This window comes from Sus scrofa, chromosome 5 (genome assembly GCF_000003025.6).
Source record: "Sus scrofa isolate TJ Tabasco breed Duroc chromosome 5, Sscrofa11.1, whole genome shotgun sequence".
Lineage (NCBI taxonomy): Eukaryota > Metazoa > Chordata > Mammalia > Artiodactyla > Suidae > Sus > Sus scrofa.
This window is the reverse complement of record NC_010447.5, coordinates 100,673,291-100,697,216: the sequence shown is the minus strand read 5'-3', so window position 1 is coordinate 100,697,216 and position 23,926 is coordinate 100,673,291. Positions and strand designations below refer to the sequence as shown.

The 23,926-nt window shown below is 41.8% G+C and overlaps 2 protein-coding genes across 7 annotated transcripts in view; both read right to left on the bottom strand.

The window, feature by feature from the left end:
- The window catches only part of LOC110260827, a 139,591-nt gene extending 135,187 nt beyond the window's left edge, over positions 1-4,404 (bottom strand). Inside the window, exon 1 of the transcript XR_002344358.1 lies at positions 3,383-4,404. The gene's annotated coding sequence lies outside the window, so the exon portion shown is untranslated. The remainder of the gene's footprint in view (positions 1-3,382) is intronic.
- LIN7A (lin-7 homolog A, crumbs cell polarity complex component) overlaps positions 10,508-23,926 on the bottom strand; it is a 153,080-nt gene continuing 139,661 nt past the window's right edge. For 5 of the 6 annotated variants that reach the window (XR_002344352.1, XM_021093058.1, XM_021093063.1 and 2 more), the window contains one exon: positions 10,508-15,927. The gene's annotated coding sequence lies outside the window, so the exon portion shown is untranslated. Of the gene's footprint in view, positions 15,928-21,032; positions 23,194-23,926 lie in introns of those variants that run through there. The other variant, XM_021093060.1, reaches the window with a different exon arrangement.

Genomic DNA, 23,926 nt, shown 5'->3' with positions numbered 1-23,926 from the left:
CTTGGCAGTGATTACTCACTTTCTGTAATTTTCCAGTTTGATATCCAGGCCCAAAGCAGTGTGGCAACTGTTCAGTCTAAGCCAGTATTCCTAGAAGACAACTGCTTCAGCTTCTGCTCTCTAGGTTTTCTCTCCTATAAGTTAAGTCTCCAAATCCCCTGAAACCCAGGCAAGCCCAACAGGAGGTAGGTTTATCCTACGCTTCTGCAAGGACCTCCGAAAACCGTGAGCAGAGCAGGATGACTGTGAAACTAACGAGGCTTAAGCTTTGGGCTCCTTACCAGCGGCAGCCAGCCCTGTGAGAAGCCCTAGGGAATGTTTTCACATCATCATATGTCTCTATACGATTTTCAAAAGATAAAGCATTTTAATTAATCTTTCAACATCATTTTTCACTATGACTGGCCCCTCCTTCTATTTCCTCTGCGTGGCCTGGGGCAATTTGGCTTTAGGGCGGGGCACACTAAGTTGCAGATACTCCATTTGGATTGTAATTTGTAGAGACGTTTGCAGTGTTTCAAGGAAACAAGTGAGAAATTAAACTCTTGATATGGATATATACGGATATTATTTTGCCATTGACAAATGCATTTAATAATGAACTGAGAGAACATTCAAATTCTTATGAATGTGAAACATGAAAAGGTCACAAAAATGAGTGATATGCTCAATAAAACAAATCTGATATTGAAGAGTAAATTATAACAACAAAAATCAGATCCTATCCAAAGGAATAATTCATTCAAAGGAAAAGATAAGCCTGAATGGAAGTAAAGAGCAGGCTCTTGGCTTAAAAGATAATCCAGTCAAAAAGAAGGATTCCAGGTGAACAGAGTGGGAAAAGATATAAATTTCTGGCCGATTTGATAAGAAAGACTGACAGAAGAAGAAAACGTTAAAAACTCATCAGGTGCTTCCACACCGTGACGACATCACTACCAAAGCGTCAGGAACAAAGTGGTAGGACAGTGTTGAGTTAAAGGAAACAGACTGCCAGATAGGTAGGTCTCTCTCAAGGACAGGTTTATTTGAGATTCGCCGAGAACGGCAATTCGAGGTCCAGGGCCATGGAAAGCCATGTGCAAGTCCCTCCACGGCCAGGGAAGGAAAATACTCCTGGGGGGAAAGAAAGCTGGGGGACTGTGGTCAAGAGAGTCCCTGGCGGACACTCACTCCATTGGCTGCATTCTTGCCAGGAACAAAGAGGGGTGTGTCATCTCTCCCTTTGTACTCTGCTACCTCCTCGGGAAGCATGAGACCTCTCAGTGCTGGTCTCCAGACTATTTAACTGAGGTATCTTTCTATTAATTTTTTAAAAGACTACTGTCATTTCAAATGGAATATTAAGATTCACTGAGAAAAAAACATTCTAACAATTTATGACTTATTAATGATGGAAGGTTTTCTAAATGTAACCATGCTCCTAAAAAATTAATTTGGTGTTCCAAATATCAAGTTATGAAGTTGTAAGAAACTCTCCTAAATGACTAAGAATTAAAAGAAAAGTTTAATCAATCAACCAGTTTGGAGGAAACTGCTGAGTTATCGTTCTGTTCTTCTCATGGAAAATATTTTAAAATCAATGTTGCATCAAGAGGCCATTCAAAGACTCGAGTGCAAAAAGAAAAAAGAGAGAGAAGAAAAAGGACAGAGAAAGTTATAAATAATAGGACATTTTCAGGGCATTAATAAATTTACATAACATCTGGATTTTATAGTATTTGTCAAGTTGTGAAAATTTATAATTTCTTGTGATTTTTATACTTATTCTAAATAAATATTCAGTTTTTAACCTATTTTTCTTTGTATTTTTTTAAAGCTTCATTTTGCATCTCCCTTCAGTACAAGCTTCAAGCTCCTCAAAAGCAGAATTTACCCCTATATACAACTTCACTGTAACTGTTACTAATTGTGGATCCTTTCTCAATTCTCATAAAGCAAGGCTTCTCTCTCTCACACACACACACGCTCACACACACACACACAGTCAACTATGATTCAATTTCCTTTAAGCATAAAGACCTGGGGGCTTCCATCACCAATTATGAGAAAAATGCAAATCCAAACCACAATGAGGTACCACCTTCTATCATCCAGAATGGCCATCATCAAAAAGTCTACAAACAATAAATGCTGGGGAGGGTGTGGAGAAAAGGGAACCCTCCTACACTGTCAGTGGAAATGGAAATTTGTGCAGCCACTATGGATAATAATATGGGGTTCTTCAGAAACCTAAAAAGTAGAGTTACCGTCTGATCCAGCAATCCCACTCTTGGGAATATATCCAGAAAAGATGAAAACTCTAATTAAAAAAGATACATGCACCACACTGTTCACAGCATACCATTTACAACAGCTAAGACATGGAAGCAACCTGAATATCCATCGACAGGTGAGTGGATGAAGAAGATGTGTGTGTGTGGGGGGGGTGATGGAATATTACCCAGCCATGAAAAAGGATGAAAGAATGCCATTTGAAGCAACATGAATGGGCCTAGAGACTATCACACCAAGTGAAGTAAGTCAGAAAAGACAAATATCATGTGATATCACTTATATCTGGAATCTAAAAAAGACACAAATAAACTCGTTTACAAAACAGAAACAGACCATGAACATAGAAACCAAAGGGGAAACCGGGAATCTGGTATTAATACACTCCACTATATATAAAATAAACAACAAGGACAATATCTCGTAATAACCTATGGAAAAGAAATATGGGAAATCAACTATATACCTCAATTAAACAAAAAGTTAAAAAAAGACCTGGAGACTTCCCAAAAGTCATTTCATTAACAAAACTAAGGGCACTTTTATTGTTCTCATCATAGAAATTCCAAGAGTTTTAGGATCTTTGTGCCAGGAAAGGGGTGAGAAACCAAAGACAGTCTTTCCTTTATGCCAGGACGCCCAGGGATACCAAAACCCAAGGATGCTCAAGTATCATATACAGTGGTGTAGTATTTGCATATAATCTATGCAGCACGTCCTTCTAAATACTTTAAATCATCTATAGACTACTTTTAATACCCATTACAATTTAAATATTATGTAAATAGTTGCAGGCATGCGGCAAACTTATGTTTTGCCTTTTGGAACTTTATGAAATTCCCCCCCCCTCAATATTTTCTATCGAAAGGTGCTTGACTACCTGGATGCCGAACCAGAGGATACGGAGAGCTGCCTGTATTTTTTGTTATAAACAACGATATGATCCAGGGCTGTATCACTGGACCCAGCAGTAAGCCTAGGTAAGAATCACGAGATTGGAGATACACAAAGAGCAGCGAATATTCAATTCACGAATCCCTCCCTTTAGGGCACACCCCACAGGATAGGTCCGTCACGCAAAGGAGGAGGAGAAAAGGAGGTAACGTACCCTTTGATGAGAGCTCTGGAAGGAGGCGTCTTAGCATGAGACGTGGTCTGCAGTCCAGCAACGGGTCTTAGGCTCCTCTTATCCTGGCAGAGCCTTCGGCAGCATCCCTCTGGACACACTCTCGACGGCTTAGAGTCTGGCCCAGTCACTCCAAGTCTCCTTCGAAGGAGTCTTCGGGCGGGGGTAACAGGGATGCCCCAGCGGGCCTTGTCTCCACTGGATTTCCTTCCGTTCAGAGACGTCTTTCCATGGCCCTTTGCAATTCTTTAGCTCACGAAACCTGTATTGGACGTTTCAAAATAACTCAGTTGGCTTCGGCCGCTGTGACTCCATTTTGACCTAGTTCGCTTAAATCCGATGCATTTCACCCACGGGAGCAGAACTCTCGGCGCAAAAGAAATTGCATCACAGCTGGCAGGTGTAACTGCAGAACCAGCACCAGACGGGCCCTGCCCTGTTTCTGACACGGTACGGACAGGTGTTTCAGCAAGAACGGAACAAACCTGCCAGTCACGCGGCCCGAGGTTGAGCGGAGGAAAACACACGGACTTCACACCGGACCCGAACCGACGCTTGCGGGAGCTCGAAGCCAGGCGGTGGCCTGAACTTGAAGGCAGGAACCCTCGGAAGACCACGCCCCGTTCTCAAGTCCGCCAATTGAAACGTGCCTCCAGCGCTTCCTCTGCTCACGCACAACACGCTCGGCCGCATCCCTGAGCCTGAAGACAGGTTAGAGCCGCACCTGTTGCCTTCTGACAGGTTGACCTCGTCAAGCAGCAATGCCATAGTATTGGGGTCTGTGAGCTTCTGCGCAGGGAGCCCCTTGTTCGGTCACATTGTTCCCTGATTGATTCAGCTTTCAAACCAGTCTTTTGTCAGGCTTGGACTTGATTCAAATGGAAGCACTCACAAAAGAAATGTTTAAAATTAGGATGGAACGGGACTATGGTAGGTTAATTGGTTTATTGAACATCTCTACACCTTGAGGGGGTTTTTGTTTGGAATCTTCCCCACCCCCGCCCCAGCCGCGTTAGGCTGAATACCCACCCCTCTTGCAATCCTTTGTGGCAACATCATGGACAGATTCCACAACTTTGTGGTAGCTCGTTTTATTGAAATTCAATCTGATTCTATTGAAAACATCCATCTTTTTGTTTGATCCAGTTCTTCTCCAGAGTGTATGTACATAAGCTGTGTTGCCGTAAGTGTGGTAGATGCTTTCTGGCCCATGACGTTTGCTATGGGTCAGAGGCAAACTCAGTGAGAAGAAGCATTTAGAAGCTTGTAAGGTAACTGGACATTGATGTAACATTCAAGCCATCCAAGCCCCTTCCTCGAAGTTCTCTGTGTCATCACGTGGACACGGTGCCCTTGCGAGGCCCTCATCTGGGAACCCTGAGGGCCACAGGGAACTGGAATGAGGTGGAGATCGCCCGTCTTTGTCCCAAGCGTCATGTTCTCTTGTTCCCTTCAAGCCCCAATGGCACAAACCTTGCTGGGGGGCCTCCTTTTTTCAGTCTCTCTGTTCATGTCTGTTCCCGCAGCTCAAGGGACACACTCAAAGTTCTCCTGAGAACCCTCTCACGGCACTCAGCTCCAGAAGCAATGGCAACATGGGGGAAAACAAGATTTCTGCAGAAATCTTTCAGCTGGGGAGTGAGTTTCTAGTGATTTTTTTTTTCTTAACGTCACCTCTACACCTTTATGAGAGATTGTCTTGAAGCTCCCCTCGCTCACATGGCTTGGCCTGGGTGCGAGTGGACGTGGAGATGAAAAGCTTTTTCTCCAAAAACTGCATCCCCCGCACTACCCGCTCCTCTTCTATCGTGATGTTTGGTGGCAGCACAGGGCTTGAAGTAAGTGGGCTAATTATTCTACCTCTTAGAAAGGCCAAGGCTTTCTTTAGATTATGGGAATATATGGTAAATTCTGGTTTCAGCTTTGGGCCTTAGCCATAATTCCAGCCAATAGAAAAACAAATTCTCTCACCATCCTGTTATAACTGCCTCAGTAGATGGCATCCTGTTGAGAGGAAAAGATTGAAACCCCTGTGATGGCTAATTTTATGTGTCAACTCGCCTGTGCTAAGAAATGCCCAGAGACCTGTGTGTCTGTGAGCGTGTTTCTGGAAGGGATTAGCATTTGAATCAGAAGACTGAGTAAAAATCACCCTCACCTGTGCAAGTGGGCATTCCTTCAATGCTTTAAGGACCGTAGTAGAACACGGAGGCAGAGGAAGGGTGAGTTTCTCACTGCTTGAGTTGGGACATCCATCTCCTGCCCGTCTGACGTAGGCACTCCTGGTTCTCCAGCTTGCAGATGGCGATCACGGGACTTCTCAGACACCATAGTCACAGGAGGCAATTCCTATAATAAAGCTCCTCTTACTTATATCTCTATATATACGGTTGATTCTGTTTCTCTGGAGAACTCTGTAGCTAGTACATCATCCTATTAGCTGTCACATTCTACACAGGCCCCTGGGAAGCCAAGCAGCAACTACGCAGAGTAGTCTGGCTTCTGATGAGGGACAGCAACCCAGATTTCAGGGAATGCCTGACTTTGGACTCAGATCTTTCCTTTTCTAATAATCACCCACCTCTAGACTTCCATATGCAGGCAGTATATTTCTCTGAAATGAAAGCTGTTGCAGGGATTAAAATGTGGGAACACGTGTGGCACTCTTAGAACAATGCTTGGAACATGGGGAGTGCTCACCTAAGATGCTTTCCCAATCACCTTATTTCAGTAAAAGAACTTTTGTGGATTGACTGCAAAAATGCGTCATTTTTCTTTCCCTCTGTGTATACATGCCCTGTGCAATGAACTTGTCCTTTCAAAAGATAGAAACTTTACTCCCAATCCTTGAACTTGGGCTGGCCTTGTGACTTGCTTTAGTCAATAGAACGTGGTGGAGGTGACGCTGTGTCATTTCGAATCTAACTCTCAAAAGGCTATGTGGACTTTCGCTCTCTCTTGAATTCCTTCCCTTTGCATGAGAACAAGCCCAGACTATCCTGCTGGAGGAAAAGACACCATGACACTTCAGCCGGGAGTCAGCCAACCTAGAAGCTATGCTGCTGAGTGGCTCTGCAAGGGATCATGAAGACACAGGGAAGCCCAGCCAGCCAAACCCACAAGAATTGCCTGTCTGAACCCAGCCTAAATTGGTGGGCTCCAGACTTAAGGACTAACACATGATTTTTGTCTTAAGCCAAGATTCGGGGTAGTGCTCCTGCAGTCAATGTCTGTCTCAAAGCTATTCCAGGCTCCTTCCAGACCTATCGAATCCCACTCACATTATTCCATCCATTTGAACTGGTGTCTCTTTGAAGAAGATTTTTCTAATTTCTTTGTGTACTGTGTTATCTCACCTGAAATTGAACCTCCTTTTGATATCTGTGCCCATTTTGTGGTTCTTTTCCTAGCTTGCCTTGTAGTAGAACGGTCAGTGACGACTCTTCCTGGATTCCCTGGAGCCAACAAATGGCACTCAGTAGGCATGAGGGTATGACCCAGGCCAGCCAGCTATGCCATCTTTTCCCATAGTGATTTGCATCAGGAGGTGAGCACCAGAGCCAAACAGGGCCATTCAGAGTCTGCCTGCATGCTATAGACTATAAGAATCTAGTTTTCTTTTGAGATTAAAAGGCTATAAGGATATATTCCTAGTACTGCAAGGACTAGAAGAGGAACAGACAAGGGAGAGAAACTGACTGGCAGGGAGAACAAAGCCCCCAAACACAAAGGGAAGACACAAGTAGAGCTGAGCTGAGGATGACCAAGATGTAAGAAGAGGCGAGGGGTCTGTCAACACAGAGACCCTGGATCTGGCCTGCTTTGGTAGCAGTGAATTCTCTTTTTTACTCAAGCTCTGCTGGGTCTTGTTTTGGTTCCTTGCAGCAGAATGGAACCCCCCCAATCATCCTGTGAATTGAAGGATAATAAGAACCATCATTCTGGCGCTTTATCATTTCTAGGTAAGCTAACAACATAATTCTAAATTGGGCCGCTTCTGAGTTAAAGAGCATGCTGTTAGTAATTATTCTGAGAAAACAGGTGCTCGCTATGACTGTTCCTGGGTTCCTAGAAAAAAAAAGCAAATGAGCCTGGATCTGCAAAGGCGAAGACCAGATGCTGGATAATTGTGTTACAAAAATTCAGGTATAGAGGCTGTGTGGGTCTCCGGTGGCAGCCAGCCAGATTCTCACTCTTACAGCTCCTTTAGACAGAACCATGCAGTTAATGAACAGGAGCCCACAGGAAGCAAGATTTATTGGATAGGTCGCAATTAAACTCTTTGAAACTCTGTTGTATTCATGGGGGATATTTCTTGAAATTCTGTTTGTAATCATTCTGACTTAAAGAATGAAAAAAGAAGGTGCAGTTCTTAGTCTATATGCGGGACTTTGCCTTTAGGATGTTGTGTTTTTTATCTCTAGGCTGGGGTAGGAAGAACAAAATTAATATTATGTTTAAATTAAATGTGCAACATGTTTGCTATATAAATGTCATATTCAGATACAACTTCATGTTGGCAACAGAAGGAATACAATATGTGACTAAAGCTAGTGAAATGTTTTGATTTCAATTAACTTTTATTTTTCTGTATAAGCTAAAGTATTTGGCACAGCGGAAACGAATCCGACTAGGAACCATGAGGCTGTGGGTTCAATCCCTGGCCTCACTCAGTGGGTTAAGGATCTGGCGTTGCCCTGAGCTATGGTGTAGGTTGCATATGCGGCTTGGATCTGATGTTGCTATGGCTGTGGTGTAGGCAGGCAGCTGTAGTTCCGGTTAGACCCCTAGCCTGGGAACCTCCACATACCGTGGGTGTGGCCCTAAAAAGAAAAAAAATAAAGTACTTGGGAGAGTTGTAATTAGTCTTCTGATGCCTGATGCAGTGGTTTGGAGGCTGAGGGTGGAGGAGGACTTATGAAGAGTAGGCTTTCTGTGTTCTGTTGGAGAGCAGTCATAGCCAGGCCACTAATACAGGACTGGAGTCCATCTGAATGTAGTGTTACGGTGTCCATCTTGCTTGACTGGCTGCTGACTTGAAGTCCAGTTTGAACCTTCACCATTTCTCCTAGGAATAGGCAACCAAACATGTGGGGACAAACCAGCAGTAAGTCATTGTCAGATGCGCGTGGGGGTGGTGGTTGTGGCGGTCGTCTAAAAGGTTTCCATCAACCCCCGCATTCATCCCGAGTAGAAAATTCAGGTCATAAAAACCCAGGAATCAGTGATAAAGATTACCACTTTCATCTTTATGTTCTTTTTTAAAATCAAAATACTGTGAAATTAAGGAATTTTTCCCTTTAAAAGTATCTGGTGGTTGAGTTTTCAATTCCGTGGGTGAGCACTGAGAATTGAGATAGATCTCAAAATAATCCAGAAACTATTCTGTGAAGTTGACAAATGAAAGGTCAGAAGTGTTAAGAAATATTAAGCACCCACTCCATATGTAATTACTAACCACAGGGGAAATTAATACGATAAAGGCTCAAATGGGTACACTGTTACAAGCTAAAAAAGAGCTAAGGAGGTACCAATACCACAATGGGATCTGACGATGGAGTAGATAACATCAGGCCTGTAAAAATTAGAGAAAAACTTCTTGGAGGAAGGACTGTCTGAAATGGGGCTTAAAAGTTGAGGGTTTTGTGTTTTCGGTTTTTGTTGTTGTGTTGTTGTTGTTTTTAGGGGAAGGAAAGAGCCATTTCAGAAATAACCAAAAGCTCAGGGGAAGAAAAGTTTGGGAGTTTTCAGGAATAGATAGTAGTCAACTTGGATGGCAAGATAGAGCAAGGCTAAAAAAGTAGTGCTATATAGTCCAGAAATACATATCTCAAATCATACTTGTGCCTAATGTAAGCTTGTTAGCCTAGCCCTGAACACTCTCTCTCTTTCTCTCTCACACACACACAAACACACACCCCCCCACCCCAAGCAAAATATTTTGGAATTGATGGGTCATTATCTGATACAGTCCAATATCTTCACCAAAGAACACTGCAGTCTCATCTTGAAGAAAAACTGGCAACATTTTTCAATGTCATGGAACCCCATGACTCCTGTTTCACAGTCCATGTACCAAATTTCAATACCATCATGTTTCATGTTACCTGTTTTGCTCTTGTTGATGGGAGGGCCAGATAATGTTCTTCTCCAAAATCATTTTAGTGTTTTGGTTCAGGGTCTCAACTCGAAATTTAAAAATTGTTTTGATGGGGAACCCCACGGAGGATTTTGATCAAAGTAATAGCTTTGGGGGAGTTATCAAGCATCAGTATATAGGGAGATACATGTGGGGAGACATACTAATTGGGAAAACAGTTTTTAAAAGCTCACGAAAGTCCTAGCAGAAGTACTAAGGTTCTATTCACAGGTAGGATTAACAACAATGCATAAGAGAAGATGGTTTCCAAGAGACTTTGTCAAAGGAAAACCTAAAGTGGCTACGAATTGATGTGAATGACAAATTAGAAAGATCAGTGTATTTGTGCAGAGAAAGGTACTATTATCGGTAAAAATAAAGGTGTCAAAAGGGAAGCTGAAGTTAAGTATGACTTTGAACAAAAGGCTTATGAGTTTCCTTACTGTTGTATTACAGATAAAGCTAACCTTTCCAAAATATGTTAATTCTCTGAAGGGTTCATATCCTCTTAGTAGGAAAGTATGATGAGGCAGTAAAGAGTTTTCTTAAGAAGACTCCTTGTTTCCACAAGTGTGAACCAGCATGTAAGTTGCATCACACACCCATCGAGCTGGGCTGAGGCAGAGAGACAATTTCTAAATAAGCAGTGTGATTCCTCTGTTAGTGAAGGAGATGGAGGCATGAGTTTACGGTCCCCACAGGCGTCAGTTCTTGCTGGCGTCTAGAAGTGTGGACGCCGGTCTTCCCTGACTGTGATAGCAGTGTTAGGCCAATCTCAGTTTTTGCCTTTCATATTGGTTTTAGAACCTAACCCATCAATAACATGGCCTCACCATGTGGGCTTGAATGGAAAAACACAAGGAACTTAAAAAGCCAAATATTCAGGTGTTTCCAGTACCAGAAGTCCCTCTATACTCATACTTTAAAAGAACTTAAACATAATTTGATAATGAAGACAATACTTCCAGTCTGGTATCTAGTACTTTTACTTCCCAGCAGCATAATACCACTTTGGTCAGGTTGAACCACTGCACAATTTTGCAGCTCTTTCAGAAAAATAATGAAAAACAATTAGAAAGACAAGATCACATGCAATGGTGAGAAAATAGTACTACCACCCAGTCCTTCCCCCAAATGTGAAATATCCTTGATTCATCTCCACACTGTGTGTTTATTATAAGCCCTTATAGCAAGGGATTTTGTTTTGTTCATTTTTTTTTGTAGCACCAAATAGACACAGTGTCTAACAATTGATACTTCTGAAAAGTCATTGCAATATTTATCACATGCCATAAACTTTCTGGATCTGTCCTTTATCCATTTCTCTGGCTTGAAACATCCTCATCAGAGTTAGCTGTAACATAAAATTGAGTTTTCACTCTCTTTCTTCCACTGATGTGTTCTGTTGATTGTAATATTTTACTAATATCTTATTGTATACTACTTTACAATTTCAAAGTACTTTTATATACAGTGACCCATTTTAATGACATTTATTTTAATGTAATGGTGTCCCCCCAAGCCACAGATAATGATAAGACACACGAACTCCTGTTATACTGCATGGGTTCAAATCCCAGTTCCGTCTGCTGTGTGACCATGGGCAAGTCACATATCTGTGCTTCAGTTTTCTTGTCTATAAAATAGAACCTACTAGAGTTGTTGAAAGGATTCAGTGAGATAGTCTATGAATGTGCTGAGCACAGTAGAACCTAGTAATAGCTAAATAAGTGTTGGTTAGGAATAAATTAGTACTTACCTCACTGGTGTATAACTATTGTGTATGGATAAACTGAGCAGCATTTTTGAGTGGTGTATTTAGAAAAGCAAGCTCACATAAATATGTGCAGAGAGCCTTTCATGATTTCCATGGGGTAAGGGATTTCATTTCTTCTGTCAGCTCTGAAAAGGGACCCAATAGACAGTAAACTGTAGTTATTGCTAGAATCAGCTTTGAGGAGTTCCTCATAGCAATCCCCATGGGGGCACCGTATGTCTTTTTTTGCCATTGTATTTCCATAACCTAGTATGTGCTAGGTATGCATTAAATATTTGTTTGATGAATGAACACATGGAAAATTCTTAATTGCAACATGATTAATTATTAGCTCAGGTACATTCTAGGAATCAAATAAGAAAGGAGAAGTGGGAGTTCCTGTCGTGGCTCAGTGGCTAACAAATCCGACTAGGAACCATGAGGTGGTGGGTTCGATCCTTGGCCTTGCTCAGTGGGTTAAGGATCCAGCGTTGCTGTGAGCTGTGGTGTAGGTCGCAGACAAGGCTTGGATCCTGCGTTGCTGTGGTTCTAGCGTAGGAGGTGGCTACAGCTCCGATGAGACCCCTAGCCTGGGAACATCCATATGCCATGGGTGCGGCCTAGAAAAGGCAAAAAAAAAAAAAAAAGTAGAAGTGATCTTTTGAAGGCAGGAAAAGATTTAGAGATGGTGTTTCCAATGATAATGAAAGCCTTAAAGAAAAGTTGTTAATGTTGAAAAGGGCACGAATAATATGCTTGATGATGTGAATTTTCTTTTAAATGAAAACATTATATTTTACTAAATTTAAAAGTGGAATTGCATGTTTAGTCCATCCTTGTCACATAATTCAGAGATAACTAGAAAGGTTGAGTTTTATTCATTCATTCATTTGTTTATTCATTGTCTGAATCCTCAAACTTTACTCCTGTCTAAATTTTCCCAAACCCTTAAAGACTTCAAAGTCATTGATTCACTTCTCTAAAAAATATTTATGAAGAGTCAATTCTGGTTCTGTGTAGAAACTGTAGTGCCAATTAGTATAACATCAATTGCTGAATTTTTTCCAGTTATCAAAAGGCAGAATTCAGTTATCTGTCTATCCACCTATTCAATTGTTCATTCATTCAACAAATACTGACTGAGTGCTTCCATCGTGCTGGTATTATCCCAGTTGCCAGGGACACTTCAGTCCACAAGGCAGTTGTAGCGCTTTCTGATGGATTTTATGATCTAGAAAGGAATGAGATGGGTAGGACTACCCCATATTTTGGGAGATTTTGCTTTACATTGGCCTCCCTGAATCGTCAGACCTTTGATCTCTACTTCATGCTGCTGCTAAAGCTGGTCTTACTAATAGGCTGTGTGTGGTGATAAACATAAACTAGCAAAAAGATGAGACGTTCAGGCATTATTCGCACATCCACAAATATCTACTGATGTTAAAAAATAATGCAGACAAAGTACTCCAATGTCTCAGAGTCCTATGGGCACAGCCGAGTCAAATGAACTGAGATCAGATCAGTTCGTCACGGCTGAAACCCGCAGTTGTAAATTGGGGTAATCCATCTGGAGCCAAGTTCTTCAGAGATAGCCCTGAATTCTTTAAAACCCTCCTGAATGATAGATTTTGCATTTAGATCTTAGCATTGTCTTAAGAGATAGTGGTAGTTCACATAACTAGAGAATTCCCTATTGATTACATGATTGAGGAAGCACAAAATCTGTTATTCTTTCCAAAGTCAATTGTAATTTAAGCTCATTATCTCCCTGTGGATGTTCTATTTCAAATGGCAACAGAATCGAAATGTAAATGCCTCAATGAAAAGGTTCGGGTATTTTTCTACTGAATTTTGCTCTGTGTACTTGCCTTTAAAATCACAGTAGGAAAGAGCTTAGAAAAGTCTGGCCACCAACCTGACCAAGGGGAAGACCTAAAATTCACCAGGATCACTGATGAAGAGTCACAACAGATTTTTCCTCTTTCACTATCTCATTTGTTTCTGACATTAAAGATTGAGATCCATGCAAGAGCAACCTGATATGTCCTCATTTTAGTATGATTTAGGACCTGTCAGGGGTTCTGATCTGATCATTAATAATAAAGAGCATCAATATAAGTTGCGGTCATTGCTTTTTTCTTTTCCTTCCCTCTGGCTTCAGTGAACCTTTAGAGAACACAAGGTGCCTAAAACTTGGGGATGACTACTTTCGATTAAAACTTTAAGGGCAGGCTTACGTTTCAACAACTAGTTACTGAAGAAAATTGGCCATTTGGCTGGTCATTTGTATGTAGGACAAGTGTGACGTGTAAAGTGTCCTGAGATGCCTTAGGTGTGATGGAGTGCCCCTTCACTTGGACGAAGGACTTGGCATACATTTATTGGCACTTGAAAGTGATGTAAATGAAGCATTAAATACAAAGACTTCTAGAAAACACAAATATAAATTATCTGCTCACTTGATAATTGCTTCTGTAATGCCATGACAGAATTTATATTGACGTGAGAACATGATAATTTAGTATTAATGGAAACATATCTTAAGCTCCAAATTTATACAATGTACTGGGATGTGTTGAAATGACCATTTTCTCATTAGAGGCTGCAGTGATTTCCCTTTATGAGAATCTGTGGCATAGCCTGAATAGCTTTAGTAGTTTCTGTTAAATGATAACTAAAATATATGTTTTCTTAAATTTTTCTTATAAAAATGAGGACTCTTTCAAACTGAATAATACTCATGTATTCTCCACTCATTCCCTTTAGTCATGCTTATCTTTTTTTTTTTTTTTGTAAACCTATTTTACATAACATTCAGGGTCCTTACCCTTGCCCTCCCCCCCGGTTCTCTCTAGTAAAAAATGATATGTATTCAAGGATGGGAATCTGTTACCACAGCAGGGCACTGCTGAAAATGGTACACCTCCTGCTTTCCTGGCTGTTTGTCCTCTGCGGAGTGATAGACTAGGAAGAGTAGGCAGAGCCTGGCATTGACAATAATACCACCTGACAGGGCAGAATGTTCCAGTTGGTTGTATTCAAGAAAGCAGTTCCTAAACTGAGCTTTGTGAATTTCTAATTTGAGGGACTTTCTAAAATGTGAAACTTATTGTCTCTTGGAGAATCAAAGAGAATATGGAAATATTTGCCTCAGTTTTAATGATCTATCTAGAATGTTTCAACTGGATATTCTTTTTTTCAGTGCATTTGTGTGGCTAAGGTGTTTATGTGCCCAAATAATTACTGCTTCCTGTTAATTCCATAATGTAAAATCAGATTTATATGCCTAGATTCACCATGTCAAAAGTTATGATCAGTATAGGTGACTAACCAATCGTATCCCAGTGAATGATACTTGCTGAAAGATGCTATATCATTGTCCGTTTACCTTCATGAATGTGTATGATGAAGTATGTACACTTTTACCCTAGGAGCAGCAGCATCTTTTCATTCACAATATTAATATCACTGGTTTCCATATGCCTAATTTTGGATCTTTGATTGCCAAAAATATCCAGTTTATATTGGGGGAAACTGATCTAAATTTTATCACGTATATTTTTGTGTGATCTATATATATACACACATATATATAATTTAGTTTTGTAAGCCCTAAGCTTTAAAGTGTCAAATAGACTTCTATGATAGCACATTACTGTAGGTAAAAAGCATTTAGATTTCTCCGGAGTTTATCAATCAAAAATATAAAACTTAACAAAAAGTACTGAGAGCAGGGTTACATATAAATATCATATGAGGACCAGTTCATGAAGCCAGGTCCTTTGCTAGTAATCTCTTCCCAGATTCATAATACTTGGTAAGAAAAGACCTAAGGTTGTAACAAATGCACTTTGATAATATATATTGTGTGGAATAAACAGGTATTGTATTCTGTTAGAATTAGACACAGCAAGACTTAAAGAAAAAATACGGTACTAGAGTTCGCTATCCTTGCTTCTAACCAACTAAAAGTTGTGCTGAAATTGCCCCACTCCATTAATGCATAATAAAATGCATGGAAACAGGAAATAAAAAGCCGGTTGCTTCTAGAACCTGAAGAGAGTATGAATATGGTATAATAACTTGCCATTTTTAAGAGGAGAACAGAGGCTGAATTTGCACGTAACTGGAATTCTCATTTAGACTACCCAGCAATACAGATGTGGAGCAGGTCAGGATGGGGAGCAGTGTGTAGGTTTCCATTAAGTGGCGACGACCTTGAACTGATGCAGTTTGAACGAGTCTAAAGAGGGATGTGTTCACCTCTGGAAAAGCTGTAAGACCCAAGATGCCCTTAACCCTGGCCCTGGTGATTTATCGGAAAGTCATGGACTTTATTCGTATACTGTTTCAGTCTGCAGACTGGAAAACCACTCCCTTTACACACTGAGAAGTCCCACTGCAGTGAATGGAAGGTCTGTGTGTGTAAAGAGCACATGAGCAGCGGGGGTTGAGCCCCAGAGAGAGAAGGTGTCGAGTTGCCTTGGTAAAGAATTTACACACCACGTGTTCACAGTTTGCTGACGGGTATAATTATCAGTGTTGTCTCCTTGACTATGTGCTGGGATTCTGAAGCACGGTTGCAAAGTGGTGACTATAGGGTGTTGCATCAAAGAGCTTTGCTTCAAGGACCTGAAAGGGGGAAAAGAGTGAAGAGACGTCAGTGATTAGTATTCATTTGCCAATGACAATAAGCTGAAGATATCAAAGGAGCATGTGCCCTGTGAGAACAGTGAGGATTACTCTGGGTGCTGTCGATCATGCACAGACCTCTACATGTTTGATGTTCACAAAGTAATTATCAAATGAGGATGCATATTCCTTAGAATTCAATAAAAAAACAGCAGTTTGGAAACATCAAATGTAAAGCATTTCTCCAGATGAATCTACTCTCCACGAAGGCAAGCAAGAGATAACCTTTATATACTGCATCTGAGGGCAGGAGTGGGGCTCCCACTGAGTTACAGACAAGCAGAGCCTCTCTTTAACAGGCTGGGGGCACCTGCAGCCCTTCTGTGAGGCACACAGAGTCCTGCTTTTTCTCCCATCAGGTCAGCCTGACGCAGAGTAGAACAGACGAGGCAGCTGCCCTGCATAGTCAGATTTAGGGGAGCAGCCTCCCCAGACACTCCCTCAGACCTGTCCCTTTTCCACCATGGTGGAGTCATCTCTTTCAGAAGGAACAGTGGTTTTCAATCTTTGCTTTTAAAGCTGCAGATATTTTAATTTCAATGAATGCAGAGCACCATATACAAAAAAATGTTTTAAATTATTCTGGTTGACGTGAAAGCGTGTGCATGGGAGGGGAAGGTTTGCGGTTGGCCCCCTCTGCATCCACACTCACTGGTCGCCAAGCCTTCTAGAGATACGCCTAGAAGCTCCTCGAGCCTCAGAGTGGACCTGAACGTCATGCCTGAGCCCTTGCACTTCTCTGGGAGTCACCTAACAGGATACTGCCTACAAACATCATCCGCCACTAACATTCTAACTGCTGTACTTCCACCACTACTGTTACTATTGAGGGCTCACGAACTGCCACATATTTTAAGAGTTTTACATATTTTTCTTATTTAATCTGAACAACAGACCATTTTCCTGAGTCTTTTTTTTTTTTTTTTTTTTTTGGTCTTTTTGCATTTTCTAGGGCCACTTCCCATGGCATATGGAGCTTCCCAGGCTAGGGGTCCAATCGGAGCTGTAGCCACTGGCCTGCACCAGAGCCACAGCAACGCGAGATCTGAGCCACGTCTGTGACCTACACCACAGCTCACGACAACGCCAGATCCTTAACCCACTGAGCAAGGCCAGGGATCGAACCCGCAACCTCATGGTTCCTAGTCGGATTCGTTAGCCTATGCGTAACGACGGGAACTCCCTTTCCTGAGTCTTATATTGAATAACTTTCAAGTCCCTTAGCTACCAGGTGACAGAGCTACCAAGTGATTGAATTTTTAATTAACTTATCATACAGTTACATGTCTCAAGGAAATGGGACTCAGACCAGGTGAATTTTAGTAAGAGCCTTGGGCCTCTTCATCTACCCAGAGAGAGAGTGGCCTGAGGGGTGTGCCACCAGCTGGGAGGGCACTGGGCATCCACAGTGTGCACCACTGAAATACCTACTGGCAAGCATCACCTGCACCAAGCGTTCTCAGTATTTCCCTCATTCCCATGAGTTATGATTCAACAGATTAATGATTCTTTTTTTTTTAAATAAAAGCCTCTTTTCAACATTACTTTAAATTGTGTTGATTAGATTGCTTTGTTAATTTTCGAGGGAGCCACTGTGGAAGGCAGAATAATGGCCTCCAAAATATGCTCCCATTCCAACTCCAAAAACCTGTGAATATGTTAGATTCCAAGGTCAAGGGAAATTCACATTGTAGATCGAACTAAGATGGCTAAACAGCTGATGTGAAGATAGGACGCCTCACCTGAGTTGTCCAGGTGGGTGCAATGTAATTAGAAGTGGAAGAAAGTGCGAGGAGAAAGAGGCTGGGAAGGTGAGGTGGCAGTGGAAGCAGAGGTCAGAGTGCTGCAGAGAGGACCAGACCGTCCTTGCTGGTTCTGAGCCGGGGAATGGCACCAGGAGGCAAGGGAGGCAGGAGCCCCGGAAGCGAGAGAAGGCAAGGAAATGGATCTTCCTCGACAGCCTCTGAAGGCCCAGTGAAGCTATCCGGGCTTCTGTCCTACAATATTACAGGAAAGTTAATTTGTATTCTTTTAATAAAAGCCACTGAATTTGCGGTCCTTTTTAAGGCAGCAATAGGAAAACCACAGAGCTGTGGTGATGAAGTCCCTTGAAGCATGGGACACTGTTTCGGGTGTCAGTGGGAAGGGTTAGTTGCCAGCTTGAAGCAGAGTGAGACTGAATGCCAGGAAAGCTCATGTAAGTGCGTACGTGAGGAGGGATGGGAAATACAAGAGCAGGTGGAACCGAAGACACAGGTAGAGCAGCTCAGTGCGTAAGAGAAGGGGCTCTGAAGCCGCTATCTCTGAGTTTGCATGAGGGCCCTATGACTCCCTGGCTGTGAAATAAGCAGACTTTAGAAAATCTTACACGACTCAATTCCCTTCTTTAAAGTGAGTTTGAAAATAGTACTGATACTCACAGGATTACCGTGAGGACTGAGTTATTAAGAGTCCGGGGCACGCCCTAATTCCTTAATAAATTGTATCCACCTTATGATCAGTATTTCTGGTTCAGTTTTCTGCTTGATAACTCTGGGGTTTCACTTCGGTTTTTCAGAGTCACCCTTTGGGACCTCTCAGTAACTGGGCTGGCAGTTCTGGCAGTAGTTCCCTGGGTCAGATCATCAGGCCTGTGGCTGTGGTGACATTAGTGGAAGATACAGAACAGTAAGTAGTGGACAAAATGAAGTAGGGGCTTGAAGAGCAGGAAGAAGAAAGTCGGTGAAGCTAATGGCAAAGGCCAGCTGCTTTGTAAATCGGCTAAGATCCTGCCTGTCCTTTGGCCATTTCTTGGGCCGCTCCCGAGGCATATGGAGGTTTCCAGGCTAGGGGTCTAATCAGAGCTGTAGCTGCCAGCCTACGCCAGAGCCACCGCAACGCGGGATCTGGGCCGTGTCTGCAACCTACACCACAGCTCATGGCAACACCGGATCCTTGACCCACTGAGCAAGACCAGGGATCGAACCCGCAACCTCATGGTTCCTAGTCAGATTCGTTAACCACTGAGCCATGACAGGAACTCCCAATCCTGGCTGTCTTTGAATGCAAATGAATTCTTCACCCTGGATCTGCCAATAGGAGATCAGTGAAATGAAATAACCTTTAGGTCTTGGCTTCCTCAGAATGCTGACATCTCAGAAAGTGTTCTTCCTCTTTTATTCCTTGGGAATCTGGATGAAATATGGATCTATATAAAGTCCCACTTTAAAAAAATGTTCAAAAATTTTAAGAAAAGGTGAAGAGAATCAGAAGGTACAAACTTTCAGTTATAAAATAAATAAATCATGAGGATGCAATTTGCAGCATAGGGAATACAGTCAATAGTACTGTAATAACTTTATATGATGATGGGTCTGGTAACTAGATTTATGGGGATGATCAATTTGTAATGTACACAAATGTTAAATGACAGCTATGCTTTAAACTAATACAGGCTTTAAACTAATAAAGTCACTACACTTCAGTTTAAAAAAAGGAAAAAAGAGAAATGCTTGAAGCTGAATAAATGCAACACTGCTCCTCAAAAAAAGTGAGTACAGTATTAAAAAAAAGCCTATATTCATATTCCGTTATGTTTCTGTAATATAATTACATAGTGATCATGTTTACTACATTTTAGAAAATGCAATCTGTTCTTCCTGATGCACAAACGTGGAAATGAGGGGAAAAGACAGCTGAGATTTACTCCAGGAGAGTTTAAAATGAAAAGCAGACGTGAGACGCATTTTCCACTCACGACTTGCATTCAAACTATTTTCCGTCTGCATGCGCCACTGGCCACTACACGAGTGGCTTCATAACTTCTCCCCGGAGATTTAAAAGTTATTATTTCTAATTTAGAGAAGAGTAATTCCACTCCATAGAATAAACAATAAGAACATATCTGGAAGTAGTTTTGCTTTACCTGGTCTTTTCTTGGCTTGTCCGACTTAAATAACATCCTAAGTACAGTCAGTCAGAGAAAGACAAACATCATAGGGTGTCGCTTATATGTGGAATCTAATAAAAGGGGATACAAGGGAACTCCTTTACAGAATATAACATAGATTTCGAGATCAACCTTACGGTTACCAGAGGGAGGGGGTAAAATTGGAGGATGGAAATGACTCATACACACTACTGTATATGGGGGGTGGGTAATTAAACATACACACTACTGTATATGGGGGTGGGTGATGAAACACACACACTACTGTATATGGGGGGTGGGTAATTAAACATACACACTATTGTATATGGGGAATGGGTAATTAAACATACACACTACTGTGTATGGGGGGTGGGTAATTAAACATACACACTACTGTGTATGGGGGGTGGGTGATGAAACACACACACTACTGTATATGGGGGGTGGGTAATTAAACATACACACTATTGTATATGGGGGGTGGGTAATTAAACATACACACTACTGTGTATGGGGGGTGGGTGATGAAACACACACACTACTGTATATGGGGGGTGGGTAATTAAACATACACACTACTGTATATGGGGGTGGGTGATTAAACATACACACTACTGTGTATGGGGGGTGGGTGATGAAACACACACACTACTGTATATGGGGGGTGGGTAATTAAACACACACACTACTGTATATGGGGGAATGGGTAATTAAACACACACACTACTGTATATGGGGGTGGGTAATTAAACATACACACTACTGTATATGGGGGGTGGGTAATTAAACATACACACTACTGTGTATGGGGGTGGGTAATGAAACACACACACTACTGTATATGGGGGTGGGTAATTAAACATACACACTACTGTGTATGGGGGGTGGGTGATTAAACATACACACTACTGTATATGGGGGGTGGGTAATTAAACATACACACTACTGTGTATGGGGGGTGGGTAATTAAACACACACACTACTGTATATGGGGGTGGGTGATTAAACACACACACTACTGTATATGGGGGGTGGGACCCGCTGTGTGGCAGGGGGACATATGCTCAGTGTTCTGTGATATTCTATACAGGAAGAAAGAATGGACACATGCGTATGTATAAGTGATTTACCTAACTATACACCTGAAACTAATACAACAGTGTAAGTCAACTATGATAAAGTTAAAAAAAAATCAGAGATTTGCTCAAAGTACATAGCGTCAAATCTCTCCTCAAAAGCAACAATAGTGAGTAACCAAGTGTAACAAATCCCATTTAATCCTTAAAAATCTAATTAATTAAACGCTGAACAAGAGCTAATGGAGGTCTCTGACTGAATCCACCATAAAATCCATGGAGGACATGAGTTGGTTGTACTTCGCTTGTTCTTGAAATGGTCACTACAGTTTCATCTCAAGGGGCCATGATTCTGTGTATTGAAAGTACCGTCTTGGCAGGCATAAATACAAATTTCATAGTCACTTAAACAGAGCTTTGCTATATCCTACACAAGAAAAAACATAGTTTTAATATAAAAAAATATTCATCTTTGGGGAGTTCCCCTTGTGGCTCTGCGGTAACGAACCCAATTAATAGGCATAAGGATGCGTGTTCAATCCCTGGCCTCGCTCAGTGGTTAAGGAATCAGCCTTGCTGTGAGCTGTGGTGAAGGTTGCAGATGTGGCTCAGATCTGATGTTGCTGTGGCTGTGGTGTAGGCTGGCAGCGACAGCTCCAATGCACCCCCTAGCCTGGGAACTTCTCTAGGCAGCAAGTGAGGCCCTAAAAAGCAAAAAAATTGTCTTTGGTAATGAGACAGTAGGAAACTCTCAAGAGATTTAATGAAGACTGATAGAACAGAGAAATGGAATGGAGTACGTGGCCCAGGAAATATTTACAGCCAAGGCACAGACTTCCAAAGTGGACTGCGTGAACGGAGTACTGGAAGCTTTTAGTAAGACCTCAGAAATCTGAGTGGCAACGTACTTCTTTCAAAAGAGTGAAAAACGTTTTACTAGGGGTTACTGTGGTAAAGCAGTCAGGAGAATTGGTACAAGTCTGTTTTATCAAGAATGGAAGGGAAAAAATGAGTTTGTGAAAAGTATTGATGTCTGACTAAAGAATAACGGATTGCTACTATCAACAAAAGACCCTTGAAAGGATTCTCCAAGTACAAAGGTAAAGTACCTTTATGTTTGAAATGGATAAGAGATAAAAGGTGTATCCAAATCATTCCATCGTCCGTCCAAATCGCTGTATTTCTTGGCTGGACTGCTATGTGACAGCCTCCTAAGTCGTGTCTGTTTTCACTCCTACCCTGCAATAAGCTCTTTTCCCCACAGCAGCCAGAGTGTTCTTTTTTTTTTTAACATATAAATCATATCATGTCACTCCTTTGCTTAAAACCCTTCCGAGGTTTCCAGTGCAATAAAATCTAACTTCCCTCAGTATCTTCAAAGGCTCCCTGTGTCCTGCCCCGTCTATCGCACTCTCCGTCTCACTCCTCAAGCCCAAACTGCCTCAGCTTGTCTTCCTGTTCCTCACACATCAAGTAGGCTCCCATCAGCCTCAGGGCTTCCTGCCCCGGCTTCTCCCTCCTCCTCCTCTTTGCGCTCATCTCTTGGCTTCTCCTTGTCACTCAACCTCAGTTGAAATGTCACCTCCTTAGAGAGGTCTTCTCTCATCTTCACAAAAAGCCATCACCTCGCCAGTCTCTATATAAGCACACTATTTTAAGGTTTTTTTTTTTTTTTTTTTTTTTGGCCGTGCCCACAGCACGTGGAAGTTCCTGGGCCAGGGATCCCCCCGAGCCACGGCAGTGACCCAAGCTGCTACAGTGACAATGCCGGATCCTTAACCCACTGCATCATAGGAGAACTCCGAAGCACACTATTCTAACGAGACAAAGTACTAGTCTCAGTCAGATGTTTTTAATCTACTTGTTAATTGGCTCTCTCCGCCAACCAGAGTGTAAACATCAGGAGAGCAAAGGACTTTGCTTTGCTCACGATGTTTCTACAGCCCATTGAACTGTGCCTGGAACAGCATAGGAACAATACATATTTACTGTTGAAAAAAAAGTAGTTTTCAGAATGAAATGTAATTTTAGATAAAGACACCAAACTGTGGTATATAGAGTAAAACTAGGAAGCTATGAAAAGAAGACAGAGAGCTGAATTTCCAGGACTCTGAGGACTCATCTTTTTCCTTCCCCATGTAGATTCTCCTTTTCATGAGCATCACAAATAATTGCAAATATCTTCTCATATTCAGTGTTTCTGGTTGTGCGAATACTAATCTGTATTGAATGCGTTAAAACTGCCATTACTCATTGTCATCTTCCCGAGAACATGTGAACCTCATTTAAAATACACATTTGTAGATGTTACAGTGTAGCCGTATCTAATGATACGCACTGTCTCTTCCAAAGGACAGCAAGAAAAATTTATGGAACTCCAGAATTTCTCATGTTGGCAGATGAAATACTTGGTAGGAGAAGGAAAAATAATTCAATGCTACTTCTAAGTGTGGTGGTAGAGAATCCACTGAAGCTACTGCAGCTTCATATCATCCATCTGGAAAATGGTGTTTTAATGATACTGTGAAGAGTATTTTGAGGATTAGGTATAACATGTGGAAGGGTCTAGCACAGAAAAGGCACTCGAAAATGGTGATTCTTACTCTTAACATTTCTTCCTGCATTTTCCTTTTTTTAAAAAAAATTTTTTTTCTTAAACCCATGCAGCAAAACCTAATTTGGTGTCCTTTGTCTCAAAGTAGAATTTAGAGAAGGGCAGGTACATCTCAGACACATTTTAAGTGAGCACCCAAAGAGAATTTCAAAATATCTCACAGCAGGGAGTTCCCGTTGTGGCGCCATGGAAATGAATCCGACTAGGAACCCTGAGGCTGGGGGTTTGATCCCTGGCCTCTGCTCAACAGGTTGAGGATCTGACGTTGCCATGAGCTATGGGGTAGGTCGCAGACAAGGCCTGGATCCTGAATTGCTATGACTGTGGTGTAGGCCAGCA